The 27,442-nt window shown below is 36.0% G+C and overlaps 1 protein-coding gene across 4 annotated transcripts in view; it reads left to right on the top strand.

The window, feature by feature from the left end:
• The first annotated feature begins 3,044 nt into the window (after window positions 1-3,044).
• Window positions 3,045-27,442, top strand: part of CSNK2A1 (casein kinase 2 alpha 1) — a 53,564-nt gene continuing 29,166 nt past the window's right edge. For 3 of the 4 annotated variants that reach the window (XM_012553641.3, XM_031954149.1, XM_031954150.1), the window contains exons 1-2: window positions 3,045-3,762; window positions 19,127-19,270. The gene's annotated coding sequence lies outside the window, so the exon portion shown is untranslated. The remainder of the gene's footprint in view (window positions 3,763-19,126; window positions 19,271-27,442) is intronic. The other variant, XM_012553642.3, reaches the window with a different exon arrangement.

Raw genomic sequence — 27,442 nt, 5'->3', positions numbered from 1 at the left:
GTTTCAGAATTAGATAGACCTGGATTCAAGCCCTACTTTGGATATGTACTGACAAGTAATGTAATTTCTCAGTGCCTTTAACTATAAATTGCAGACTAGATACTGATTTGTCATGGTAGAGAATTTCCTCATTAGGAGTTCCCTATATCAATGAAATCATCAGTTCTTGTTCAAAAAAAATTCATCCATTCATTTATTTGCAAATATTTATTTGATTTGATTGACCTCCTATTCCTAGCACTGTGCTTTGCACATAATTCAACAAATATCAATTCAGTGTCCTCCACTGCTACATACTAAAGTCAGCTCAGTAGAAGTGGGTTTTGTTTGTTTGTTATTTTTTATTTTTGACAGCAGGTGAAGTGCTTGATCTGTAATAACATGGATATTAGGTAAGCCTGGTTGTGAAACTCCTTTTACCTTGCAGGGGTCCTCAAACTTTTAAAAGAGGGAGCCAGTTCACTGTCCCTCAGACTGTTGGACAGCTGGACTATAGTAAAAACAAAAACTTTGTTTTGTGGGCCTTTAAATAAAGAAACTTCATAGCCCTGGGTGAGGGGGATAAATGTCCTCAGGGGGCAGCATCTGGCCTGTGGGCCATAGTTTGAGGACCCCGTGAGAGTTGCCTCAGGCACACACAAAGAGACTATTTGGTCTTAGCTAACCTGTTTCAGAGTCATAACTGGAACTTAAGTCTTCCTGACTCCAAAAGCAACCTACAATCCATTGCTTCTTCCTCCCCTTCCATCTCCCACTTTAAAAAATAAAATGCAAATATAGCTAGGTCTTGGCACTTGGGTCTCAAAAAACTACAAACTAATGAGGTGAAGGGAGGAGTTGGAGTTAAGGGGAGAAGCCCAAGCATTCAGATGACAAGAATTGAGATGTCCAAGTATCACAATTGGGGAAGATAAACATCATTTGCCAGGAGGAAGAGGGTTAAGGAGGCTTCCTAAAACAGATGGTACTAGAGATGGAAGAGATGGAACTAGGTATGGAAGGAAAATTCTATCCACTATGGCCACAGTAAGTAAAAGCAAGTACTATTTCTTTTATGAAGCCTTCTTGTAATCTTCCCTGTTTAGAAGGCAGAACTATACTGGGAAAAGCAAAAATTTGAGGTCAGGGAACCATGATTCAAATTCTGGTTCTGGCACTTGTGACCTTGTGTGGCTTTAGTTTCCTTATCTGTAAAATCAGGTAGTTAGATTAAGATGATTTCTGAGGTCCTAAGTAGCTTTAAGCCTGTGATACCATCACTGGAACACAAAGAGAAAGGAATAGAGTAAGATAATATTGAACAGATTGGCTGAAACCACAATGTAGGTTAGGAGGCTGTCAGTCACAAGTATTTAGTAAGAGTTTAACATACACCAGGCATTCTGCTATGTAATAGAGATACAAGGAAAGGAAAAAAAGTATCTCTTTCCTTAGGGAACTTATTCTATGGAGAATAGAGAAACATACAAACAACTGGAGAAAACATACAAACAACTGGAGAAAACATACAAACAACTATGTACATATAAGAGATATAGAATATATATAGAAGGCAATCTTAGAGGAAAGGTCCTAGCAGTGAGAGGGACTAAGAAAGGTCTCTTATAGAAGATGGGATTTGAGCTGACTTTGGAAGGAAATCAGAGAAACAAGGAGTTGGATATGAAGAGACTGCATTTCCTTTGAGGAAGAGGGGTATAGCTAACCAGCAGCCAGTGAAAAAGGAAGACAGATAAAACAAAAATAAGATCAGTGTTATTGAATTTATTATGTAAGTGAGGGGAATTCAATGTAAGACTGGCAAAGTAAGGTAGGAAGGTGCCAGGTTGGGAAGAGTTTTAAAGATCAAACAAGACTTTATATTTGATCCTGGAGATAATAGGAAACAATGGAATTTATTGAGTGGAGAGGGCAAGAGTTTGTGTAACATGACTAAACCTACAGCAAAGGAAGACTTCTTTGGAATTTGAGTAGAAAATAGATGGCCTTGAGGAGAGATAAGAAGCAAGAAAATCAACCAGAAGGTTGATTCATTTGTCCAACGATGACATGATAAGCAACTAGGACAGCGAAGTGATTCAGTGAATAGAGCATGAGATCTGAACTTAGGAAAAGCTGACTTTAAATCTGGCCTCAGATACTGCCTCGCTATGTGGTCCTGTGCAAGTCTGTTCCTCATCTGTAAAAGAAGCTGAAAAAGGAAATGGCAGATGACTCCAATGCCTTTGCCAAGACAATCTCAGGGGGGGTTGATTGAGAGCATTTAGTATATTAGCAGCTATGGGAGTGGATAGAAGGGGACGCTGTGAAGATAGAAATGGCAAGACTGGACAACAGATTGCGTAATGGGATGAGTACAGATTCAGGAGCAGAAGGGAAGGGTGGTAGTGCCTTGGACAGAAAGAGGGAAATCGGCGAGAAGGTTTAGCTAGAAAGATAAGGTTTCTTGTTTGACACGCCAATGGAGCATCCCATTAGATACCCGCAGTTAGTGGGGATGACTTGGAAGATCTAGCAAAGAAGAACCAGGGAAGAGCGGAATCATGAAACGATAGAGATCATCTACCAACGTGAGTGGATTATACTCTGGGCCTCTTGTGTGTCCATCCCCTTTTTCTTGGTCTCACATCTCTTGACCTTCTGTGTGAACTACTCGTGCACTGGATGGTCAGCGCCACGGGGGCAGCGAGCGTAGGCATGTACCCAGCCACACCTCCCCTAGCCGGCTCAGGCTCTGACCCCAGGTGTTCAGGGGTGCTGAATTGAAAAAGACAAGGTGTATCTCATTACTGGTAAAGCCGAGAGGAAAAGGGCCACATCAGATCCTCCTTTCCCTTATCCTCCCCCCTGACAGCTCGGACCCAGCCTGGAGCCTGGAGTCTCCGAGGAGAAGTTTTTACATCCCTAAATAACCCTTAGGAGACAGCGCCGCCCTGCCTTCACACCTGCCCAGCCCACGGTGACAACCCCAGGAGGGGTCAGGAGAGAATGCGTTGCATCCCTCCCCATCCGTGACGTCAGCACAGGGAGAGCAACGTCACTTACCCTAACCTTTATCCTCACAACGTTTTGCATCCTCTCCCAGAGAGTGGGGAGTTTTGAAACGGAGAACACACATGAACCTTAAACCTAACCCTAACGCTTTACGAAGCGGCGCAGGGAGACTACATTTCCCAGAATGCTTTGCCACAAACTCTGGCGGTCGGGATGCTATTTCCTAAGGGGGCGGAGTTGCAGCCTGGATGAGTTTCCGCAGCTGATTTGAGTATGGGAGGAAGCCGTAGTGACCTCAATCCATCTTAGTTTAGGCCGAACCAAGGACGAAGACGAGGGAGAGGGAACTTAACTTGATTTCCTTATTATGCGCTATTCGAGGAACGCTATAAAGAAAACAATGTAAATTCGTTTCATATACCTTCTTCTCATACTTTGCCCCAAGTACTTCTCTTGTTTCGCCATGTCGTCTGGGAGCACGGACCCCACCCCCCCCGAAACAATATATAGTATGACCCAATATGGCAGCGTTCACTTAGCCTCAACTAGGGGCGGAGCCGGAAGCGGTCCCACCCCTCCTCCCCGCCTCTCTGCAGGAGGGCGGGCGGCTTGGAAGGGGCGGGGTTCCGCTTCCGGCAGCGGTGGCTGCAGCCTCGCTCTGGTCCCTGCGGCTGGCGGCCCAGCCGTGTGTCTCCTCCTCCGCCGCCGCCATATTGTCTGTGTGAGGAGAGGGGAGAGCGGCCGCCGCCGCCGCCGCCACCACCACAGGTAAAGCGGAGCGGACGAGCGGGGGGGGTTGGGAGTGTGGGTTCGGGTTAGAGGAATGGAGTCCGCTCCTCAGCTGACTTCTCCGAATTGCTCCTACAGGGCCTGCCGCCTTTACTCTGTACCCCGGGCGGCAGCCTTCGGGGCCGCCTTTCGGGGGGCCCTTTGGAGCCGAGGTGGCGGGCGAAGATATCTTGGGGAACGAGGAGCAGTCCTTCATAAAGGGAAAAGGAAATCTGGAAGTGTTAGGGCTGGGGTGGGAGGGGGCTGGGGAGCCCCTCGATGTGGAGAGGCTGGGAGGGGGAGACAGTCTGGAAGGAAAGGGGAGGAGACAAGGGTGGGGCGGGAGGGAGGGGCGGCTGACGGGGGAGGTGGGGAATGGTGTTGCAGGAGGTGGAGGAGGGAGGGGGCATCCTAGGGAGACCTTTGAGGTGGGGTTACTCGAAGGCTTGGTTCAACTCGAAGGTTGGTTGGAGGGAAGTCCAGAATGGGGTCTGTCGAGGCTGGGGGACCCTGGTGTGGAGGGACTAGGAAGGATGGGTGGGGTTGTGGTTTGAGAGATGGTTTGGAGATTGGGTTTAGGCCAGGAAAGATAAGGGAGAGGAATCTATTCAGAGTAGGTCTGGTGGCCCCTTGTCTATGTCGAGGGTTAGAGTTGTAAAGGTGGTTACTGATGAACATGTAAAGAATTAGGGTTAAGATAAGGTTTTGTGGAGTGTGTAGGGGGAGGGGATGGAACAAGATCAGCAATTTCTTGATTAGAAAAATGATGGGATTTAGACAGTAGGGAGGAGCTGCTGTAGAATATACTCTTAAGTGGTTAGGGACAGTGTTCAGTCAAGTGAAGTTGCCTTCTTGGGTTTTAGAAAAGAAAAAAGTGAAAGAAACAGGTGGCTCAAAGGAAATATTTTCAATGGAATTGGCTTCCTTATTTTATAGAACTTATAGCTATTAATAGGTTTAGCCCTCACTTGGATAAAATGGAGACCAAGAACTTGAGAAGAACCAAGACTTCCAAATGTTTTTTCTTCTTGCTGTATGACCTGTTTGTTCTTAAGTCAGTTGACTTGACAGGCAAGTCTGACCTGGAGCTGAATGTTAAAATTTGGCCTGGACTCCAGTGTCCTTGGAAACACCTCCAAGAACTTGTAGCTGTTGATCTTCTCCATTCCAGAATTTCACCTTCAGCTTACCTGGATTGATTTGCCTTGTTCCAACTTTGATGATTTGGCTTCATAATCTTTTGTGGGGGAGGGATAGGGATGGGTAGTAAAATATTGACTTGGAAAACCAATTGCCTCTTATGTTTTCTGTTCGAACAACTGAGTAGAATCAAATTACACTGCAACAAGTTATCTTAAAAACAAATTTAAAATAATAGAATTTAAAATGTTGGAAGTTATCTAGTCCAGTTTCTTCCTTTTACAAATGAAGAAATTGACACTCAGAGCTGCTGATTTTACCCAAGGTCACAAATAATCCTACTTACGGGGGTTTTTTTTAAGTAAAGGACTGATGATAGAGAGGAAAAGAGGTCCAAAGTTGAGGAAGGGATTCATTTATGGGCAATTCTCTTCCTTTTTAAGGGCTAATAACAGCTGGTAATTAATTACTCTCCACAAGGATATTTTTAGTTCTCCTGTTTGCTACCCACTACCTTCCAGAATATCCTTGTTTTCACTTTTGCCTTCATGTTTGAAGATTTAACTTAATATCCTGCCTTTTCCTTTTATATTCCTTTTAATTAAAGAATGAATTCCTTTGAGAACTCATCTTCCAAGTCTTTAGTAGATAAGAGCTGAAAAAAAAATTGTTGGGAATAACTTTTTAAAGAACAAAGACAACAAAGAATAACTTTTGAGGTGCCTGGCTGACTGATGCTTGGGTAGCATCTTGACACTTAAAATATTCTGCCAACATGACACTGTCTTTGCTTTTTAATGGTTTGTATCACAGTTCAAAGGTGGAAAAAATAACCTTCAACACATGGCAAAATAAAAGTTTAGTTCTGTTTTGATGGAACTTTAATAAATGGTAGTTTTTTCTTATTCCATAAGAGTAGTCTACCATAGTAGACTTGCTGGGGGAAAAAAAAAATTATGTTTAATGTGAAACTTAAAAGAGATGTCACTTTGTCCCAATTACTTTATATTCCCCAATAGAAATGTTATCAGCACGATCAAGATTATAATTCAGTGTCAGCTTTTTAGAAATAAAAACTGTACAATGGTAGTATTTTTCCACTTGGTAAACTTTAGAGATTATGGGAAGGGTCCTACTATTTTTTTACCCATGTTTTTTGTATTGACATCCCAAGACTATGATCTCTTTAAAGGCCTATGGATTTCTTTTGTCACCTTCAATTCCAGGTTTAGGAGTCAGGTCTGAAACCTGCTGAATTATGCAAAATGTTGTATTTAGTGTTTAAAGAAATGCCTTTTAGTCTTAGTTTAACCAACTTGTATAAAAGTGAAAACAAGTAATGACATTTTTAAGGTAGGAGGTTCTGAAATGAAGATTAGACCTGAGTAAAATGGATTGTAGGAGAGGAAGTAACTAGCTGAAAGAATACTTGTAATGGGAAGTCACTATGACCTTCAGCAAGTCACTTTACTTAAGGGCCCAGTTTTCTCATCTTACTAGATCAGGTGGTGTGTGGGGGAGGAGGGGAAGGAACGAGAGCTAAAGAGACAAGGGTGACAAAGTGCAACCTCTAGTGGACTACTCAGAATAATATGCATAAAAAGAATGTAGAATTACAAAGGAAACACATTGAAATAAAGTTATCAGAATGTTTTTAAAATGTAGCTCAATACAGGTTAAGAACTCCTGCCACTAGGTAATCTTTAAGAGTTCTTTCTATGTGAATTTCTATGTTACATAGTTAATTAAAGAGGAAGGTAATGCAATCTTTGTTTACAATCTCATAGAAGCAATGTAAATTTAAGAAAATGAATGAGACACTTGCCGGAGGTCCCATAGTTAATTACTGGTAAATCAGGGACCAGAACCCCCTGTTTCTTTTTCTTTTGGTGAGGCAATTTGGGTTAAGTGACTTAGCTAGAGTGACACAGCTAGTAAATGGTAAGTGTCTTTGGCTGGATTTAAACTCGGGTCCTCCTTACTCCTCAGGCCAGTGCTCTATCCACTGCAACATCTAGCTGGGCCAACATATTGTTCATTATACTTGCACTATGGTCCCAAGGCTATATGTGTATGAGCACACAGGTTTGCAGATTAACTGGTGTAACTTTACCCAGTATTAGATAAGCCTTCTTTTGACAAGTGAGTTTCAAATGAGAAGTCCTGGGATTTTTGTTCTTAGCCTATCACCAATTTCCTGGGTGACCTTGAGTATGTTGTTTATCATCTTTGTCTTACAGGAGTAGTTAGAATGAATTAATAGTGCTTTTGAGTGCTAATGATAGATGAAGCTAGCAAAGTATAAAGTATTTTATCACTTGGCTGTGTTTGCTAATAGTGGAAAATGGGGGCCAACCACAGTTGCAAATAACAAAATCCCCATTAAAGAAAGATTTTGACTTGGGTTATGGATGTAGGTTGTTTTCTCTCCCTATATTTAATCCTTAGGGTAGATTCTAGCAGATTTCTCTGTTGAGTAGTCATTTATGTTCTAGATGTCAAAGATTGTTAGGCCTTTAAAAAAGAAAAGTTTGAGAGTGAAAGATTCACAGTGTCAATAGATGCTCTTAGGAGTGGCATTTTGCTGCTTTTTCTTGAATCCTACACATAAGGTACTTACCTAGTAACTGTTGCTATGGTGGGCAACCTTTTTTTTTTTTTAAACTGTGTTAATATTCTATCTCTTGTGAACAGAAATATTTATGCCTTTTCTAAAGTAAAGGTTAATCTTCTAGTTTAAGGATGTTTGTTACACAGTCTTATAATTCTCGGTTCTTAAAACCAATCTTTTTTGGAGATACATCTGTTTTTACAACTTTTCTGGTTTGGTGATTTCCTGATGGATTTTCTTAGATAAATTTTAGTTTGTTAAGAAAAGTGAATATTATGAATGCTCTGAAATTATAATTGTGTGCACTGATGGGCGATTCAGAATTTTTTGTAGCAGTATTTTCTAGTTGCTAAAATAGCTCCCCAGAAGTGAATCTTTAATACTTACTATGTGTCTTCAAACATTGAGAAATTGAGTCTTAAAGTATGAATCTTATTATTCAAATAAAGGGGAAATTACAGAAAAATTTTCAGTTATGTAAATATTCTATGAATTTTTCCAGTAAGTCAGAGTGTACAAGGATTTGCCATGAATGTCTTTTGGACATTGTACTTTTAGCAATTGTTATATATCCCAAATGGCACAGGCTCAAAAAATGAGTTATTTTACTTTGGAAATCTTCAGTTTCTTCATCTCTAAAAAGAGGAGAGGGTTGGATTAGGAGATCCTAGGTCCCTCCCAGTTTTTAATGTGAGAGAAATCATGGCAGGCAAGGTTTAGATAATCTTTCTTACCCCATGGAGCATCAGGATTGGAAGTGACCATAGCAAACATAGTCAAATCCTTTACTTTTACAGATCTACTAGAAAGGGGAAATGACTTGGATAAGGTTTTTTACTCAAGTGAGTAGGACTGAACCCAGCATTGGAGACTTGACTGTTTAAGGTTTTCTAGAATACAGAAACTTTCTGAAGTGTTTCAGCAGCTTTGTGTACATGTGGATATAATTTCTGAAAGGTATTTGTAATTTAAATTTTAGAAGTTCCATGACCTTTATTAATTGATTTAATTGAGGTCATTATGAGTAATGACAGTTACAGAGGATGTAATTCAGTACTAAGATAGATCTTCAAACTTAGCATTTCCATTTAATTGAAATTTCTTGATATACAGTTCTTTTAGGGAAGTACACTTTAGACTGCTTAAAGAACTATTTATCTCTTAAAATGGCTAGAATACTTAATCTCTGACATGGTTTAACACACATACACACACTTCCTTCATGTTCCTGGGAGATCCTTGTACCGGGTTCAGAATTGTCTTATATTGTAGGATCTCAAGGAATAAAACTTGGGAGGTTCCTGGTATATTGTATGGCTAGTTAGATGCGTTAGTCTCTTGAGATATATTTCTGCATTAATGTTTGTCTCTTCTCCCTACTGTATCCTCTGAGAGGATCCAATCTGCTTTCTTGTTTACTGTACTTTGTCAGTGTTCTTGGCCATAAATTCCCCAGGGCTGGGACCTGTCTTATCATTACTTGCTCTCTGTTTTTATAACTCTGTATGTAATAAATAGAAATAGCATCTGCTTCTTTTTTCTTTTTAAGCTGATTTTTATAACACTGTACCTACCCAACTAATCCCATTCAGATAAATAAACCAGGAAGCCTTGTCTATTAGACATCTTTATTTTTCCTTGTTTCTCTTTTCCCTCTCTTCCAACCCTTCACCCCATTTAAAGACAGTTTTGGGAAGACTATCTGGAAAATTTTGTGCTGAACATTGAATATTAAGATTTACAGTTGGGTTTTAGTTCAAGACAACAGACATGAAGCAATTTAGTTTGTGAAAGTCCTGAAACTTATTGCTGGAATAGGTTCATTTTAAAAAGTACAGCCCCTACTTTTAAGAAATATAATGGGGGAGGGGAGGCAGCAATTCCAGTGAATAGAACACCAACCCTGAAGTCAGGAGGAACCGAGTTCAAATCCGGTCTCAGACCCTTAACACTTCCTAGCTGTGCAACCCTGGGCAAGTCACTTAACCCCAATTGCCTCAGCAAAAAAATAAAATAAAATAAGAAAGAAAGAAACATATTTAAATTTTCAACTGTCATTGCAAGGGAGAGTTTCAAATAGTGATGTTAGACTTACGATTCCAGGAGAGCAAGATCATATTAAGCTAGAAAAGTGACATCTGAACTGGGTCTTAAAGAGAAAAATTTCAGCAGATATAATTGAGGGTGGGAGAGGGTAGAGTTGTGTATTTGAAATAGAAGGGCAAGAACATGGCTAAGGTGAAAGTTGAAAGGGGTAGTTTACTTAGTATAGAATGTAATAAGATAAAATAAAGGTGAGAAGACAAGTGATAGAATGAAGGGCCAGAAATTGAGGAAGAGAAGTTTGTATTTTAATAGGTAGTGGAGAGTTTCTAAAGGGGTGTGTGTGAACGAACAAGGAATGGTGTAATAATACTAGTACACTAAAATGATTATATTTGTTTAGCAGTGTGAAGGGGTGGGGTTGAAATATACTCTTATATATTTAGTTATATTAAGTTAAACTTGGATTACTCTTGGTTTCCAAATATGAGTTCTCATGCTTCCAAAATTAAGAGTTCATTATGAAAGTAAAATTCTATATGGTCATTATAATTTAATAAATTTACTGGGAGGTAAGTTTGCAGATGATAGTTAAAAAATTGTTTGAAGTCTATAAATCGAAAGTAATTTGCAAATTCAATCTTCAAATTACATTTGTTAAGCATCGGAGGATAGGAAAGAAACTGTGAAGTTGAAGTTAGATGCTTATCCCTATTTTACAATTGGAAACTGAGGCGACAGAGGTTAAGTGACTTTGCCAAGGTCACAGCTAGTAAGTTTGAGGCCATATTGAACTCAGGTTTTCCTGACTACAGGCCTTGCAGTCTTATCTATTATACTATCTAATTTTCTAAAAATCTGAAGCAGGACACTCCTCTTAGTGTATGCTCCCAATTCTTTAATTTTCTTTAAAAAAAAAGTCTTTTTTTGAAAAGCATTCAGCTTTTACTATATCAATTATCTTAAACAAAATTTTTGTGGTCGTAGAATTTAGAGTTGCAAGAGATTATCTGGTCAATTCTCTTGTTATACAGGTGGAGAAACAGGTTAAGAAAGGTGTATTGTGCCAGGTCATAGAAATACTTTATTAATTTTCTGTACTGGAAGTGAAGAATCAAAGGTTTATAGAGAGTACTTTATGTGATTGAAATTAAGAAGCAAGGCTTCAAAATGTCTGTTCTACTTTCTGAGGTTTTGCTTAAGTAAGTCACATCCCTTCTCTGGGTCTTGTTACCTGACTTACAAAATGAGGTGATTGGGCTAAATGGTTTTTAAAGATTTTTTTCAAACTCTAATGCTATAAATCTAAGAATTATAATTTCTAAATGTAAATATAGCAAATCTGTACAGGCAGAAGTTTCCAAGTAGTTAAATGGAATTGTGGCAATTATTTTTATGCCCTTATAAGACAAATTGAACTGTTGGCTTTTTTTTGTTGTTGTTGTTTTTTTATTGATCTATTTTATTTCTTTGATCATAAACCATATCTCCCTCTTCCCCTCCCAGAAAGCCATCCCATATAATTATAAATAGAGAGAAAAATAGATTTAGAGAGGGGGAAAAAAAAATCAGCACAGCACAGTACATTTACCTGTGGACTTCTACCTCCATTGGAGGTGGGGAGAGGTTGAGTTGTCTCATTTCTTCGTTTGAGTCTTACTTGATTTTTGTTTTAAAAAAAAATTTTTTTTTTTTTTTTGCATTAATTTTTGGTTTGGGGGGGTTGTTTTTTTTTTTGTTTTGTTTTGTTTTTTGTTTGTTTTTTTGGCCTACAGTTCTGTTTATATTGTTTTCTTGGCTCTGATTACTTCACCCTGCTTTGATTAATATCTTTAATTAATCTTTCCATAGTTCTCAGTTTTCATCACACATCATTTCTTACAGTCCTGTAATATTCCATTCATATACCAGTTTGTTTACCTATTTCCCAATTGATGAGCGTTAACTTTGTTTCTAATTCTTTACTGTCATAAAAAATACTGCTAAATATTGTTTGTTTTTTTAAGCAATACCAGATGGTTTTGAAGACTTATGCTGTATTTGTATAGTTTGAGATTTGGATCTTCTGTTGCCCTTTTGTTCTGTCTTTCATCATTTCCCTTTATATTCTAGATCTTTTGTTTTACCAATTAAATTTTGTTATTGTTATTAAGTTCTATTAAACATTCCCTTCATAATTTGATTGGCATAAATTAAAATTTTATATCAGTTTGGATAGTATTGTCACTTTTATTACGTTGGCACTGTCTAGCCATGAGCATTGAATATTCTTCCAATTGTTTAAAAATTGTTCTTTATTTTTTTAAGGAACACTTTGTAATTGGATTGATATGTTCTGTGTGCTTTTGTAGTTTGATTCCCAGATACTTTTTGCTTTTTATAATTACTTGGAATGGGATTTCTCTTTGTATTATTGCTTTTTGTGTTTTGTTATATAGAAATGATCTTGATTTTTGAGGATTTTGTCATTTTCAACTTTGGTGAAGCTGTTGTCTCAAGTAGTATCTTTGCTGATTTCTTAGAATTTTATTCCAAGCAAACCATCATATCTTTACAAAGTTTTATCTCCTCTTTTCCTATTTTATGTTTTTAATTTCTCGCTTACATTTTTATTGCTAGCATTTCCAAAACTGTGTCAAATAATGGAGAGAATGGGCAGAATTATTGGTTTTTATCTAATTGACTTTTTAATTTTTTTCTTTTTTTTTTACCTAGTCATTCATAAAGTAACCCAAAATAATTAGATTTGAGGGTAGAATATTAAATAAACATTCAGTAGTTGACAAATAGGAGTTAGTAACAATTTAGGCTTGTTTGTTCTTCACTCTTCCTGACTTTTCCTTTAGTCTTAAACATAAAACTTTTAAAGTTGGAAGAGAATGTACTAATTCCTAATAAAAGCATTTATCCATGGTCTCAAAGCTAGAGCTCTGACAAGAACTCAGGTCTGACTATGTAATAATGTATTTTCTGATATATCACAGGCTACCCCTTTTGCAGGTGTTACTGTATTAAATTAGGAGGTCAAAATATTATGGATCAAGATCCCTATAGTAAATTTGCTGAAATAAGGAACAAGCATTTGAAATTGAAGAGATGTTTCAACTAAAAGACTTGTAGGCCCTTAATACATTTTCATTTTGACCAAGTTATCCTTCCATATTAATTTTTTTGTAACTGTTGCCTACAAATTGATGCCCCGCAGAAGAAACTATAACTTAGTAGTGATTTGTCTAGGCTAAGCTTAAAAGTTAATGTAATGATGTGTAATGATCACATACCTGAAAAAGAGCAGGCGTGAAATAATTCCTTCAACAAATTACAAGGATTTTCACTATGTGGTGCTGTTAGGCCCTACAAGTTATGCTTTTTTAGATAACTAAGATTGGCCAGTGTTAGAAACATTGTAAAATTCCTTAAAGGACCATCAGTCTTAAGAGAAGCTTAGGGAGAAAACATGTTAAAACAGTTGTAATGACACCAAAATCACCCTTTAGATCCATAATTCAGAGATCCACTAATATTAGAGGAGATAGTTGGTACAGAAGTGGTTGAACTGTAAAAAGGGATTGAATCTTGATTACGGTGAATCTTCAAAGCTCCTGCAGTAAGTATTAGTAGTGAGGATTGCCATCCAAGGCTATTGGCCCTTGAACCTTGGCAATGTTGAATGAACTTTGGGGAACTTTTTTCTTGACTTAGTATTTCTTTTTGTGTGCTCTTTTTGAAAATCGCTATTTCTAGCTTGGTTGAGAAATTTTCAGTGTCTTGCCTTAGTTTTATTATAGCCATGAATCCCTAAATGATGATAATTATTCTTTTATCTGGGTACATTAGTTATCATTAGTTCTTGTTCCTGAACTCTCTTTTCCTCCTCCCAAACATGCCAGATCTCAGGTATGCTTGTTTTCCTTCTGGGACATTGGATTTGACAGAGTAGCTATTGAAATTTCTGGTAATTAGAATAGCATATGAAAGACCTATTCAATCACAGTAGGTGTTGTTGGCTAGGTTTCTAAACAATCCTGACATTTCCATGATTCCATTCAATCATGATTTGCATCACCACCTCACACACAATCTTAAAAATAGCCCATTCCAAATCAGCTGAGGTGGCCTTTTCCCCAGATCTCCCAATTTCTATCTCCTCCATTTGGAATTAGGATAGCTAGGCATATTCAAGGCACAGTTCCTTTATTTGAATTACATTCTCAGTTTCCCTCTTAACCAATCATCAAACCTCAAATGTGGCCTGTGGCAGATTTTTGTTGCTTCACACATATCTTCCAATGTTAACTAGTAAACAAATAATCATTTAAGATGAGAATATCTTTTTGCCATGGCTAAAATATTTATCTATTGCCTTCTGATGAAAGTTCCTACTCTTTTACACAATGTTTAATGCTTTCGACAATCTAGAATCGCCTTCCTTTTCCAACCCTATTTCATATTGCTTAAACTTGTCTATTTTAATGCTTAGTTTCCAAGCATCCTGTGGGCTCTCCCACCACTGCTTTTGTTCGACTGTTATCTATTCCTGAAATGCTCTCCTCTCTTTTTCTTCACCTGCTAATTTCTATCTCTCCCCTAAAGCTCTATTTAGTTGTCTCCTCCTCCATGAAACTCCCTTTGATCAAATCTCACTCGGACCCTTCACAAAATTTTATTTTGCAACTGTTGGAATTTAACATATAAATCTGTGTACTAGTTTTATCTGTGGTTATCCACTAAAACTCCATAAAAGTGCCTAGTCTTTGTCTTTTTAGTAATAAGGACAATGTTCTACATACATTTGATATTTAATAAAAGCTTAAGAAATTATTCTAGATAGCTCATGAATAGGTACCAACAATTCAAAAATTATAGAAGTAATGAAATAGCACCCCACCCCTAAAATTTAAAAAAATCCCCCATTTTTGACAGACTTTTTTTTTTTGTTGAGTTCATTCCTCTTCCTTTTTAAAGGCAAATTTAATAATACCAAAATAATCACTTGCATGTCACATAAATATCCTGTTTTTCTCTCATTTCCCTTCAAGAAACAAAAAAGTCATCCCTTATAATAATTTTTTTAAAGTTCTTTGAAATTGATCTATATTGGAAAAAGACTGGTATTAGCTTCTTACTCATGAGGCCCCATCTCTGCAAAGAAATAGATACTATCTCATAATTTCTTTGGTTGTTATAAATTCAAAGCAATAACTGTATATGTGTCAAAGCATTCACTTTCAATCTTTTTCCATTTACAGTGTTGTACTTAAAGATTGTTACTTTGCCAAATCTCCTTCATTTTACATCAGTTTTTTGACTTCTCAATATTCATTTCCTGCCACACAGTAATATTTAGATTTATGCCCCATCGTTTAATTATTCCCCAATGAGTGAGCATCTTAATCTTCCAGTTCCTTCCTATCACAGAATTGCTGCTATAAACATTTTTATCTCTTTGCAGCCCTTTCTCTTTTTTCATTGACCTCCCTGAGTTAGATATGTAGAAGCTCTAGGTCAAATGATAGGGACATCTTTTCTCATAATTTCAAGTTGGTTATTAAACAATTAATTAGTTGTACCAATTCATGGCTCCACCAACACTGCATTCATGATACCTCCTTTCCACAGCCCTTCTACCAAATGACTTTTCTACTGTTTGATTACATTCCTATTCAACAAACCTGACTACTACTTTTCAGTGTGCTAGGCATTCTCATAAATGAAATAACAGACCATGATTTCTAGAAGTTGATAGAAAAATTTTCTATCATTAAAAAATAAATCTTAGTTAAGCTTGAGAATTCTAAAATTTCATTTTTTTTTATTGAATTAACTCTGTTTCCACCTTGTTAAACTGAGATTCAAAGGTAATTTTTATTTATTTAAAAATACTTTAGATTATAATTTTCCTTTAAATCAGCTGGTGATCATTATATTTCCATTGCTTGGATTGGAGTAGTTTTACAATTCTCAGGTTTGCAGTTTCTGTTGCTTGCTTGTGCAAAAGAAGCACAGTTATGTTTTGGTTCAGCAAAATTTATTTTCTAAAATTTGTTTTTCCCCATGTTTCCTCCCCTCTTCTCCTCCTTCTCTCCCCCTCTCCCTCCCCTAACCTTAACCCTCCCCCTCTCAACCATTTTTTGGTCTAAACCTCACAGGGAAAGCATCTAACTTCAAGTCCCTTTGAATAGTAAAAAGCCTTTAAGAATAGTCAATAAACATTTATTAAGAACCTTTTATGTGCCAAGCACAGTGCTAAATGATAGTTATCCCCGTCCCCCCAAAAAAGGCAAAAGATATTTTTTTTCAAAGAGTTCGCCTCTAATGGGGAAGACAACATGCAAACAAATAGCATCTCAAAGCTGCCGTCAGTCATATCGTTTCATAGTTTGTCATTTTTAAATGATTGGTATATACAGGGCTCTGTGTTTGGGCAGGGCTAAGAGTAAGCTTTTAATCATGGCATTCGTGCTATTACTTAAAGAGTATTCAGGGGCAGATTAGGTGGCACAGTGAATAGAAAAATGGGCCTGAAGTCAGGAAGATATATCTTTCTGATCTGGCCTCAGATACTTACTAGTTTTGTGATCCTAAGCAAGTCTCTGAGCCCTATTTGCCTCAGTTTGTCTTCTGTAAAATGAGCCAGAGAAGTAAATAACAAATCACTCTTATCTTTGCCAAGAAAACCCTGGATGGGGTTCTGATTCTTTTAAGACATGACTGAAATGATTTATATAGTTATAACTATAATGGTGATTATAAAGGAGATCATATGAGACATCGTAGTGTAGTGCAAAACTTGGTCTCGAGTCCCAAGTTCATGATTGTCTAGTTGTTTAACCTTAAACTAAGTCACCTAAACTTCTTTTGGATCTCAGTTTCATCTGTAAAATAGAAATAATAGGGCAGCTAGTTGTTGACCAGCCCTGAAGTCAGGAGGACCCAAGTTCAATATAGCCTCAGACACTTAACACTTCCTAGCTGTGTGACCCTGGGCAAGTCACTTGCCCAAGTGCCTCAGCAAAACAAACAAAAAAGTAGAAAGAATAATATTTTTGCATTGTCTTGTTTTAAAGGGTTATATATAGACAATGTGTTATTGTAGAAAGCGCATGAATTTGGAGTCAGAAAACCTGTTTGAATTCCCTGCTTTTTGTTGCTTTACCTGTATGACCTTGGATGTGTTACTCCAGAGAGTTCAGGTTCCTCAATATAATGAAGAGGATTGAACTAGATCTCTAGGATTCCTTCCAGAAATTCTCTAAAATAATAATATAGATAAAACATATTGTAAACCTTAAGAGACAATATAAATGTCACTTATTAAAGAAAAATACAAAGTGCTATGTAACTTCTAAGGAATGGGAGGCCATTTATGTACAGAAGAATTAGGAAAGAATTTATCCTTTTTAGAATTAGGAAATGGGGAGTAAAAACTTAAGCTCAGAAATTGTATAATCCTTTTAGGCAGAATTTTTAGCAAGACTTAATATTGACTTCCTTGCCTATTTCAAGGGCCTTGAATATAGCAGATACTTAAAATAGTAAATGAATATGAAGGATATTGTTTGAAATTTATTTAACATAGGGAATGATAAAAGAAGCTTAAAATGAGTAGTTTGTGTCCTCAAAGGGTTATAAAACTTTGTATACCCTTTGATCCAGCATAAAAGTTTTTTTTTTTTTGTTTTGTTTTTTTTAAAGAGAAAGGATCTACTTCTATAAAAAATAGTAGCTTTTTGTAAAGTGGCCACGAATTGGAATTTGAAGGGATGCCCATTAATTGGAGAATGGCTGAACAAATTATGGCATATGATTGTAATGAAATATTACTGTACAGAATAATGAGCAGACTGATTTCAGAAAAAAATCTGGAAAGACTTATGAACTGATGCAAAGTGAACTCAACAGAACCAGGAAACATTGTAGACAGTAATAATACCATAGGTTGATAGACTTAGCTATTCTTGGCAATACAATAATCCAAAACAATCCTAAAGGACTCATGATGAAAAATGCTGTCTGCCTTGAGAGGGACAACTGATGGATTCTAAATGCACATCAAAATTTTTTTTGTATTTTCCCCCCATGACTTTTTACTCCCTTTGAGCCTCTGTGTTTCTTTCAAAACATGACTTAATAGGGTAATATATTTTGCATGATTGAAAGTTTAACTTATCAGATTGTTGACTGTCTCATTGTGGAGAAGAAAGAAAATTTGAAATACAAAAAAAATTTTTTTGTGAATGTTAAAATGTTAAAAATTGTCTTTAATTGAAGAGGAAAATGAAGTATTTAAAATTAGGAAGAAAGCGTAGACAATTTTTTAGAGTTTGGTGAGAACTTTATATATGTTATTCTCCTTGAGCTCCATAGCAGTATAGTAAGCGAAGTGATACAGATACTTGATTAATTTAACAAATGGAGAAACTACATCTGCAAATTTGATTTTGATCACATAGTTTTTAGTTATCATGTGTGTAATAGGAACACAGCAATTCTTCCTAACTCCAGTTAGGAAGGAGTTGGACTCAGGTATTCTCTTTCTAGGTCAATTAGATGGCATTGAGAATAGAGCACTAGTCCTACAATCAGGAAGATTCCTCTTGCTGGGTTCATATCTGACCTTGCTAGCAATGTGACTCTCAGGGCAAGTCATTTAACCCTGTTTCTTTCTCTATCAAATGATCTGGAGAAGGAAATAGCAAAACACTCCAGTATCTTTGTCCAAAACAACAACAACAACAAAAAAAAACTTCAAATGAGCTCACAGAGGCAGCACTAAAATGACTAAACAACATTCTCTATAATTGTCTTTTTTCCCCCTCTACTTTGGGTCCCTTTAAACCATCCATAAGTGTTCTAAGAACTAATTTGAAATAACTGGGTGTATTTTGGTTGGTTTGGCTTCAATGGGTCTATGATCTCACTGTAGGTGCTCCCTATGCTACAAATTACAACTAGTGTAAAGCTTCATCTATACAGATCTTGCTTGTGATAAATAAAATCCCCATGGTGTTATCTTTGTAATGCTTTCATTCTCAATATTTTGTGTTACCTCTACAACATTTAATTTAGCTGTATACTCTTTGCTTTTATGACTAGCCCTATTGAAATACTAGTTTAATTTTTTAAAAGCATTTTTAGTAATTTTAAACCAGACTGAGTTCTGTTTGTTTTTTTTTTTTTTTTTTAATAAAAATGCTAGGCAATTAACATAGCATTTGTTTGTATATCCTAGCTTCTTAAGTATTTGATATGTATATATATATATTTTAAATATCCCATTTACTCTGTTTATAAACTTGATTTGTTTAGCCACTATTTTTTTTCATACAGGAGAGGTAATGCTCCAAACTAAGAATTAGAATTAATTGAATTAATAAGGTTTTCTTTAAATACAGAAACAGAGTAATGTTAAAAAGAAGTCAAACTTGCATTGTTTCAGAGACATAAAACCATTGGTTTCTGTGTCCCTGATCTCTTATAATTTTTAAAAATTATTATTGGTGGGGGTGTTTTTTTTCTTCTTACTATCACTAGACTTTCTCTCATTATCCTTCCCCCTTTCCCTTCCAGTGAGCCATCCTATATGACAAAGAATGCTTTTTAAAGGGGAAAAAAATCGAGGAAAAAAATCAGCAAAACCAACCAGTTCATTGAAAAAGTTAGAAAAATATATGCCTTGTACCTGTGGACCTCCCACCTCTGCAGAGGACTGGGGTAGGAGTTGGAGAGACTGTCTTCTCATATATCTCTTGGGGGGCGGGGGGAGATGCTTCTTTGTAATTTTTCAACATTTATTTGATTTTTGTGGTTCTTTCCATTATATTGTAATCATTTTGTATATTTTGCTGATTCTGCTTACATTACTCTGCCATGCAAGTCTTTCTGTACTTCTCTGTATTTATTATAATATTTATTGTTTTATAGAACATAATACCATAATTTGTGTGATAGTTCCCTAATTGAAGGCTATCTACATTGTTGTCAGTTCTTTACTACCCCAAAAAATGCTGTTATGATAACAAAATGTTGATGTATATGGAGACTTTTATTAGTGACATCACATTTAAATCTGAAATTTTTTTCTTTGAAACTTCTTTTAGGTGAACATGTTAGAAAAACATAGACTTGCACATTTTAAAAGCATTTCACAATTTACAGAGCCCTTTTATCACCAGATCCCATGTGAGCATTGTCCTCATTTTATAGATGAAGAAACTGAGATTCAGAGTAAAATAACTAAAGATCATAGAATTTGAAGTTAGACAGGACTTTTTTTAAAAAATGCAGCTCGATTCTTTAATTTTATAGCTTGGAAAATTGAGGCCTAGACAATAAGTGGGTTTTTTTTATGGCTGAGACAGAAGAGCCCAACTCTTAAATCCATTGTCCTGGGCATATTACATTGCCAAGAAAATATAGTACCAAATTCAATTCCCTAATCTAGGTTTTAAGATTAATCCTGTGCTACCATACGTTATATTTCTTACCTTGTTTGTCATATAAATGTATAGTTTGGTTATAACAAAGAGTTCTTAACAACATTGATTTTAACGATTTTCAGCATTGTTTGCCTATAGAAACTATATTTTTCTCAGGATATTTTTACTATGGAACTCTGCCTTCCTTATGAACAGTTGATTTATTGTATATGGGTTTTTTTTTTTTAAATCTTGCTTTCTACCTAGAATTTGATTTATAAATATTAAGGTTACAATTTGTAAATTGTTTTGACTAATTTATTTAGAATTCTACTGCAAACTAGCTTTAGAATAACTGATTGTACCAACTTCAGGGGGAAAGCTGGAAGGAACTTATATAATTCACTGATAGAACTCAAATTTACATCAGTAGAAAACTAACCAGCTAAAACATTGCTATAATTGCTTTTTCTGTGTCAAACAACTTGATCTCTAGTTACTAAAAATAAAAGACTTGGAAGAACTGAACTTAGAATCAGAAGCCCTGGTTTTGAACCCCAGGGTGGTTTTCAGTAAATTACTTCCTCTTTCCGAACCTTAATTTTTTCCTATAAAATGAAGCGATTGATTTAGGACAGAATCCAACTTCCTAATCCATTGTATTAATGGTGATATTTGTTATCTCACAAGGTTAAGATGAAAACACCTTGTAAAAACTATGAAGTGTTACATAAATGTGAATATATATATATATATTTGTTAAAATACACACACATATATTAGAAGGAGAAGCAGAGCAGTTGCTGAACTACATGGGAAAAGGTATTCACTAGGGATTCCCTACAAATATGCAAGATCTGATTTTATTGGTATAGGAAACTCCTAGTGATAAATTCCCCTTATCTATGAAGATGAGCATTAAGCAGAAGATAGATTCCATGGGAAACAACTAGTAAATCAGTTTAATTGGAATAGAAAGGGGATAACTTTAAGATCAGAAATGTAGATAGGAAAAGGGTTTGTGAAGAATTTTAAAATTCTAGGCAGATGATTTATATTAACAAAAAAATCCATATTTATCATGTTATATAAGAAAAACAAGACCAAAAGGGGAAAAGGTACAAGAGAAGAATACAAGAGAAGAAAAAAAAAAAAAAAAAAGCAAACAGACAAAAAGGGAAAAATACTATGCTTCAATCCACATTCAGTCTCTATAATTCTCTTTCTGGATACAGATAACATTTTCTATCCAAAGTCTATTAGAATCATTCTGGATCATTGCATTGCTGAAAAGAGCAAAGTCTATCATAATTGATCATCATACATAATCTTCTTGCTGTTACTGTGTACAATATTTTTCTAGTTCTGTCACTTCCCTCTTGTAAGTTTATGTAAGTCTTTGTAGGCTTTTCTGGAATAGCCTGTTTATCATTTTTTATAGAACAATAATATTCTATTACAGATACCATATATTATGTGGTATGCCATATAATACTTATGTCATAACTTATTCAGCCATTCCCCAACTGATGGGCTTCTACTCAATTTTTAATTCCTTGCCACTACAAAAAGAGTTGCTACAAACATTTTTGCACATGTGGGGTTCGTTCCCCTCTTTTATTATCTTTTTGGTATACAAACCCAGTAATGACACTTCTGGATCAAAGGGTATGCAGTTTTGTAGCCCTTTGGGCATAGTTCCAAATTGCTCTCCAGAATGATTGGGTCAAATAGAGTAGTCAATCAGTGGAATAGATTAGGTTCACAACACACAGTAGTGCTGACCTCGCATATGTGATTTTCTCATATGAAAGTTCTCTACATCAGTGAAATTACAAGTATAATTCCTATCCCTATAATTGGGAAATAATTTTTTTAAAAAAATCATTTGCATTAGGTGATTTGAAGGGTAGCCTCATTATGTTCCTCTAGAATCTCTTCATGCTCATTCTCTATTGTGAAATAAGAATTTTTAGACTTTGTGATTTTGTGGAGTCAAAAGATAAAGTGTCATGTGAGAGAAGTAGCAGAAAAGCCAGTGTCTCCATCATAAGTGTTGAGGAATAGAGTAAGAAGACAGGCAGGGTACACCAGAAAGGGGTTCCAGTGTGACAGGTTTTTAAAATGCAAATTTTGTATTTGATCCTGAACAACCACACACTCTCCAAAGTGGTTTTTATGGAAATCTCACTTGATCCTAATAACACCCCTGGGAAGTAGGTACTATTGTTAACATAATTTTACAGTTGACAAAATTATAAACATGGTTAGAACCTGTGCTTTAGGAAGATCACTGACAGCTAATTGGAGAATGAACTGGAATGAGGATGGACTTATTGCAGGAAGATACCAGAAGGTGATTGTAGTGTTCCAGGCATGAGGTAATCAGAACCACATCAGTGTGGTGGCTCTGTGGGGGGGTGGAAAGGAGATTTCGAAGAACGATATTGTGAAGGCAGACTTGGCAACAGAATGGATATGTGGGATTAGTACCATACAGGATCACGAATGAATAAGATTGTAAGCCTGGGCTACTGAGAGAGTGGTGCTAGCCAGGACAATAATAATGAAATTGGGAAGGCAGAAGGATTTGGCAGGGGTTGGGGGTATAGGGATGGGGACGGGGACAACCGTTCTACTTTGACTGTTGAAATATCTACCAGATGTCCAGTAAACTGGCCATATGAGATTGGGGGTTAGGGCCGAGTAAGTAGATCTGAAAATTATTAAATCCAGGGAAATTAATAAGATTTTCCAGTGAGATAGTATAGAGGCACAAGCTCAAGTCAGTAAACATTTATTAAACACCTGCTATGTATTAGATACTGTGTTAAGATGGAAGAGGGATATATAGAAAGAGGCAAAATACAACCTCTGACTTTAAGAAACTCCATCTAATGGGGTAAATAAGTAAACACATATGTACAGGATAAGCTATATACAAAGGAAAAATAGGAAATAATTAAAAGTGGTAAGGTATGAGAATTAAGAGGAATTGGGAAAAGCTTACTATAGAAGATCGGAATTTAACTGGTCCTTGAAAGATAGCAGAGCAACTAGTAGGCTGAGATGAAGAGAGAGATTATTCCAGGCATGGGGAACAGCCAGAGAAAATATCTGAGACCAAGATAGAAATTGTCTTGTTAGTGGATCAACAAGAAGGCTAGTGTCAACTGGATCAGAGTTCATGCCGATGATTAGTATGATCTTACAAGAGATTAGAATGGTAGGGAGAGGAGGAGTTGGAGGATATTAAATTTAGTTTTCTTGTATGTAAAATCAAAGTGTAAGTTTACATAGGATCAGAGAACTTTGGAGTTCTAAGTCTATGATCTTAGTTTTCCTTAATTTCTGTGCTCCTCTATGATTCTTTCTACCCCATCCACTTTGTTTCCTAGTTTTCTTGTGTTTAGTTCTCCTGGACATCATTTTATTTCCCATAGATTCTTCTAAAGATGCTAAGCATTGTAGTGCTGGAATCCCTGGTATAATTCTCACTGCCTAATGAAGGGGAATTATTTGGAATTGGTCTGAATGGTGATGTATATTTGACAGTGTGCAAATATGGTTGATTAAGTAGTTAACTAGGTGGCCTTTTTTCCAATACAGAATTAAATCCACTAGTTCATAATTTAATCCCATTTGATGGAGGCAGAAGCAGTAGAAGTCATTTTAGACAAACACTTGAGAATCTGGAGAGTTTCATAGTAATTAACTTTGGTTCTGCTCTTGGCTAAGGAGCAAATCACTCTTTAACAAGATGGGGAAAAAACAAGAATGATCCCAGAATTTATCACTATTGTGTTAACTATTGTCTGGCCAGAAATGTACTTTTGTCTATGAGACAATGAACAGTTAAACAGTCTAAAGTTGAGTTTTGGAGTTTTTTCTTAGTTTGGTAGCTTAACTAAATGGTTGTCATGGGTCTCTCTTGCTGAGGTCCTGCTTTGTGATATTATGTCCTCCGTGGATGTCAGAATTACTAATACCAACTAATTCTAAAGCACTTTAAGATTTATAGAACGCTTTTATTACAGTGAGGTAGATTATATTTTTGTTTTGCAGATGAGGCTTTGAGAGGTTGAGTGGCCTTGTCCAATCGTAGTGCTAAGGATTTCTAGACCTACTGAAATAACGTCCAATGCTTTTCCCATTACAATATATTGTCTTAGCAGAATTGGGTCAACTGTAGCACCTAAAGATTGTGGTTTAGGGGAAACATATATATATATTAGAGAAATAGAATGTGAAGTAGATGATACAAGTTGTAATTATGCCTGTTTTATAAATGAAGAAAATGGAAACATAGGTGAGTCACTTCTTTACCTATCTATGTTCATCTAACTAGATACTAATAAAAAGCAGGAAGATGTCTTTGGATCATGAAGCAGTTTTTCTCTGTGGAAAGAAGAAACACCCAACGCAATGACATTATTCACCTTTCCTATAGTAACCCTTGGAAGAAGTTGTATTATCTATTTTGCAGATGAAGGAACCAGAGAAATGAAGAGATGTTTCAAGGGTCACAGATAATAAATGGCAGAATCGGGAATTAGGATTTTCTGACTTGTGACAGCATGAAAGAACACTAAATTTTGGAAAATATGATTTCAGGTTCCAGGTCTCCCATTTGTTAGCTATGTGACATTAAGTGAAATACAACCAAAGAAGCAACCTGGTATGCTGAATTTGGAATCTGAAAACCATGATTTAGCTCCCATCCCAAACACAACCTGGGTGATCATGAGCAGATAACTTAATTTCAAAGGCTCCATTTCCAGGATGATATTTGTTCTGTCTCTCTCTTAAGTTTCTTGTGAGAAAAGAATTTTTTAATACTTTAAATGATGCCGGGCAGGCACTAGACACTTAATATGCATACTTGTTGATTGATTACTTCTCTGAGTGTATTTCTTCACTATGTAGAATGTGGCAATTGGATTAGATTATTTTTGAGGTTCCTCTCAGGTCACAGTCTTAACACTAATTTAGAAGTGTATAATGTAACTAACAAAGTAGCTGATTTTTTTTTTATACTTAGTTTATCTAATTGCTACCTAATTACTTACTGGGACAGAAACAGGAAATTAGACCTACTGTTTTTGCATCTCAAGATACTGATCTTTTTAGGCATAGAAATTAGTTATAGTGTCCTGCCAACTTATCACTGGATAAGGCAGAAGTAGTGGGAATTATTCCAAACTATCATTTTACCTCTTAGATACTAACTACTTGGAAAATAATAAGCTACTATTTAACTATTACAAAATACTTACTTTCACAGTACTCATTGGCTAAAGTATATGTGATGAGTTTCCAAAATATGATTTGAATAGATTAGGGCCCCTGTATTCAAAAATACAAAGTATTTTAACTGTACCCTCTGATCCACACAGCAATTCTATTTCAGATATTTTTCCTTAGCTTTTATAAATTTCTAGAAATGAAATTACTGCTATTAAGAGTGACATTCAGGAGAGCCAAATTGAGATCTTCTGACTCCAGTTGTATTGCTTTCTATTATGTTAGCATTATAGTGTGAATATTTCTAAATCACTTACAAATAATTGTCTTATCACTTTAAAATAAAAAGTATATGATAATCATCTGTGCCAATGGCTTCAAAATAAGAATAGGCCAACTGAGAGACTGTGACCAAACCCCAAGGGATGTATCATTAACTAGATGGGTCACGTACTATCCTGCTTTGGATAGCAATTGTTGAACTTCTCTCAGTTTATATGTTCACCACCCAACATTTCTCACTGCATTCTGTTCCTCTGCTATGCAAATTCCCAACCTTTCTTCTTGGGGAATGTGAAAAGAAAAAATGACTCCTATAGGCAGTTTTAACCCAACCACTACCTGAGGGAAGGACCTGCTGCTATGCAGTAGGAAAACACCATTCTGTACCTTTACATGCATAATACTAATTATTCACCCATGTCTCCTGTTATACCCCCTCTCCCCCAAGTTCACCTCTTGAGATCAGGAGTAATGATCAGGTGAGAGTCCTTATTCCCCACTTTTCATTTACAGTTGGGATAGCAAGTTGAACAAAGTAAGCAAACCTGGATGGAGTTACATTATTTTTCACTCTGAACTCTAGTAAAAATTTTTTGACTCTCTAGGATATATCCATCCTTCTAATCTCCTAGGTTTGAAACATGGTGTCATCTTAAAACTCCTCACTCTCCACATCCAATCAGATCCAATCAGAAGATTTCGCCATTTCTACTTCATGTCTCAAATCCAGCCCCCTTTTTTTTTTGCTCACATAACCATCATCCTAACTGAAATTCGCATCACTTGTCACTTGGACTATATATTACATTATATTTCTTAAATCACCTGGCCCTAGCACAAAGCTAAATTTCTAAAGGTAATGAGATGAGTTAACTAAGACTCCAACCTATATAAAAAATGATTACAAATAAAAAAGACTCCCTCATCAAAGGAGAAAATAACTCTTAACTAAGAGTAAACTCAAAGGGAAAAAATGGATTTTCCACAAGTTCTAGTAATACCTAGGGGGGGAAAAAATCAAACAAGAGGTAGAATTTTTTGTGTAGTTTCAAGGAAATGAAAGCTCTGGAGGAAAATTGGAAGGAGAATAAATAACCTAGGAGAGAACTTAGTAAATCTCATGAATTAACAAGCTTCCTGGGAACTAGAATAGATCAAACTGATATGAGGAATTCTATGGAGCAACAAGAAATATGAGAAATTTAAAAAATTGAAATATAGAAGAAATAAAAGGTCTGGTATTAAAACTGACTTAGAAAACCTGGAATGCAGGTCAAGGAGACATAATTTAAGTCATTGGACTCCCTAAAAAATATGATTTAAAAAAAAAATCCTGGGACCAAACAAAATCATAAATTAAAACAGCTAGGATCTCACACAGAGAGGACAAAATAAAGTTAGGAAGAATCCACCAATTGCCTCCTAAAAGAAATTCCAGAAGGAAATATCCCAGGAATATTGTAAATAAAATCTAGAGCTTGCCACATCAGAAGTAATGTATTTATCCAGAAAGAAGGATCAGAGGATCCTTATTTCTACCTGAAACAAAGAACATGTATACAGTTACATTGATGGAATGAGCAGGATTTAAAGTAGGAGGATAATAACAGGAAAGTAATAGTGAAAAGCAAAATAAACTTCAAAAAGTAATTTGTAGAATAAATTATATCTATTTTTTTAAGCAATTATGAAAATGACACACAAGTTCATATATAATCCTTTCTATTCTATGTATATTGCAATGTTCTTTTTAGTGCATAGTTTTTAAAGTTTTATAAATACTTTTTACAATGACAGCACATATTAACAACTTGTCTTTCTGTATAAAAACTTCTTTAGAATTCAGATACATTCTTGACTATGTCAAAAACCTCACCTATAATTCCACTGTACTTCTGTCCAAAAAAAGATCCCTCATAATTTTCATCCCTGAAAACCATTA

Source organism: Sarcophilus harrisii, chromosome 2 (genome assembly GCF_902635505.1).
Source record: "Sarcophilus harrisii chromosome 2, mSarHar1.11, whole genome shotgun sequence".
NCBI classification, from domain to species: Eukaryota; Metazoa; Chordata; class Mammalia; order Dasyuromorphia; family Dasyuridae; genus Sarcophilus; species Sarcophilus harrisii.
The sequence above is the reverse complement of the archived record's forward strand: the minus strand, read 5'-3'. Positions and strand labels throughout refer to the sequence as shown.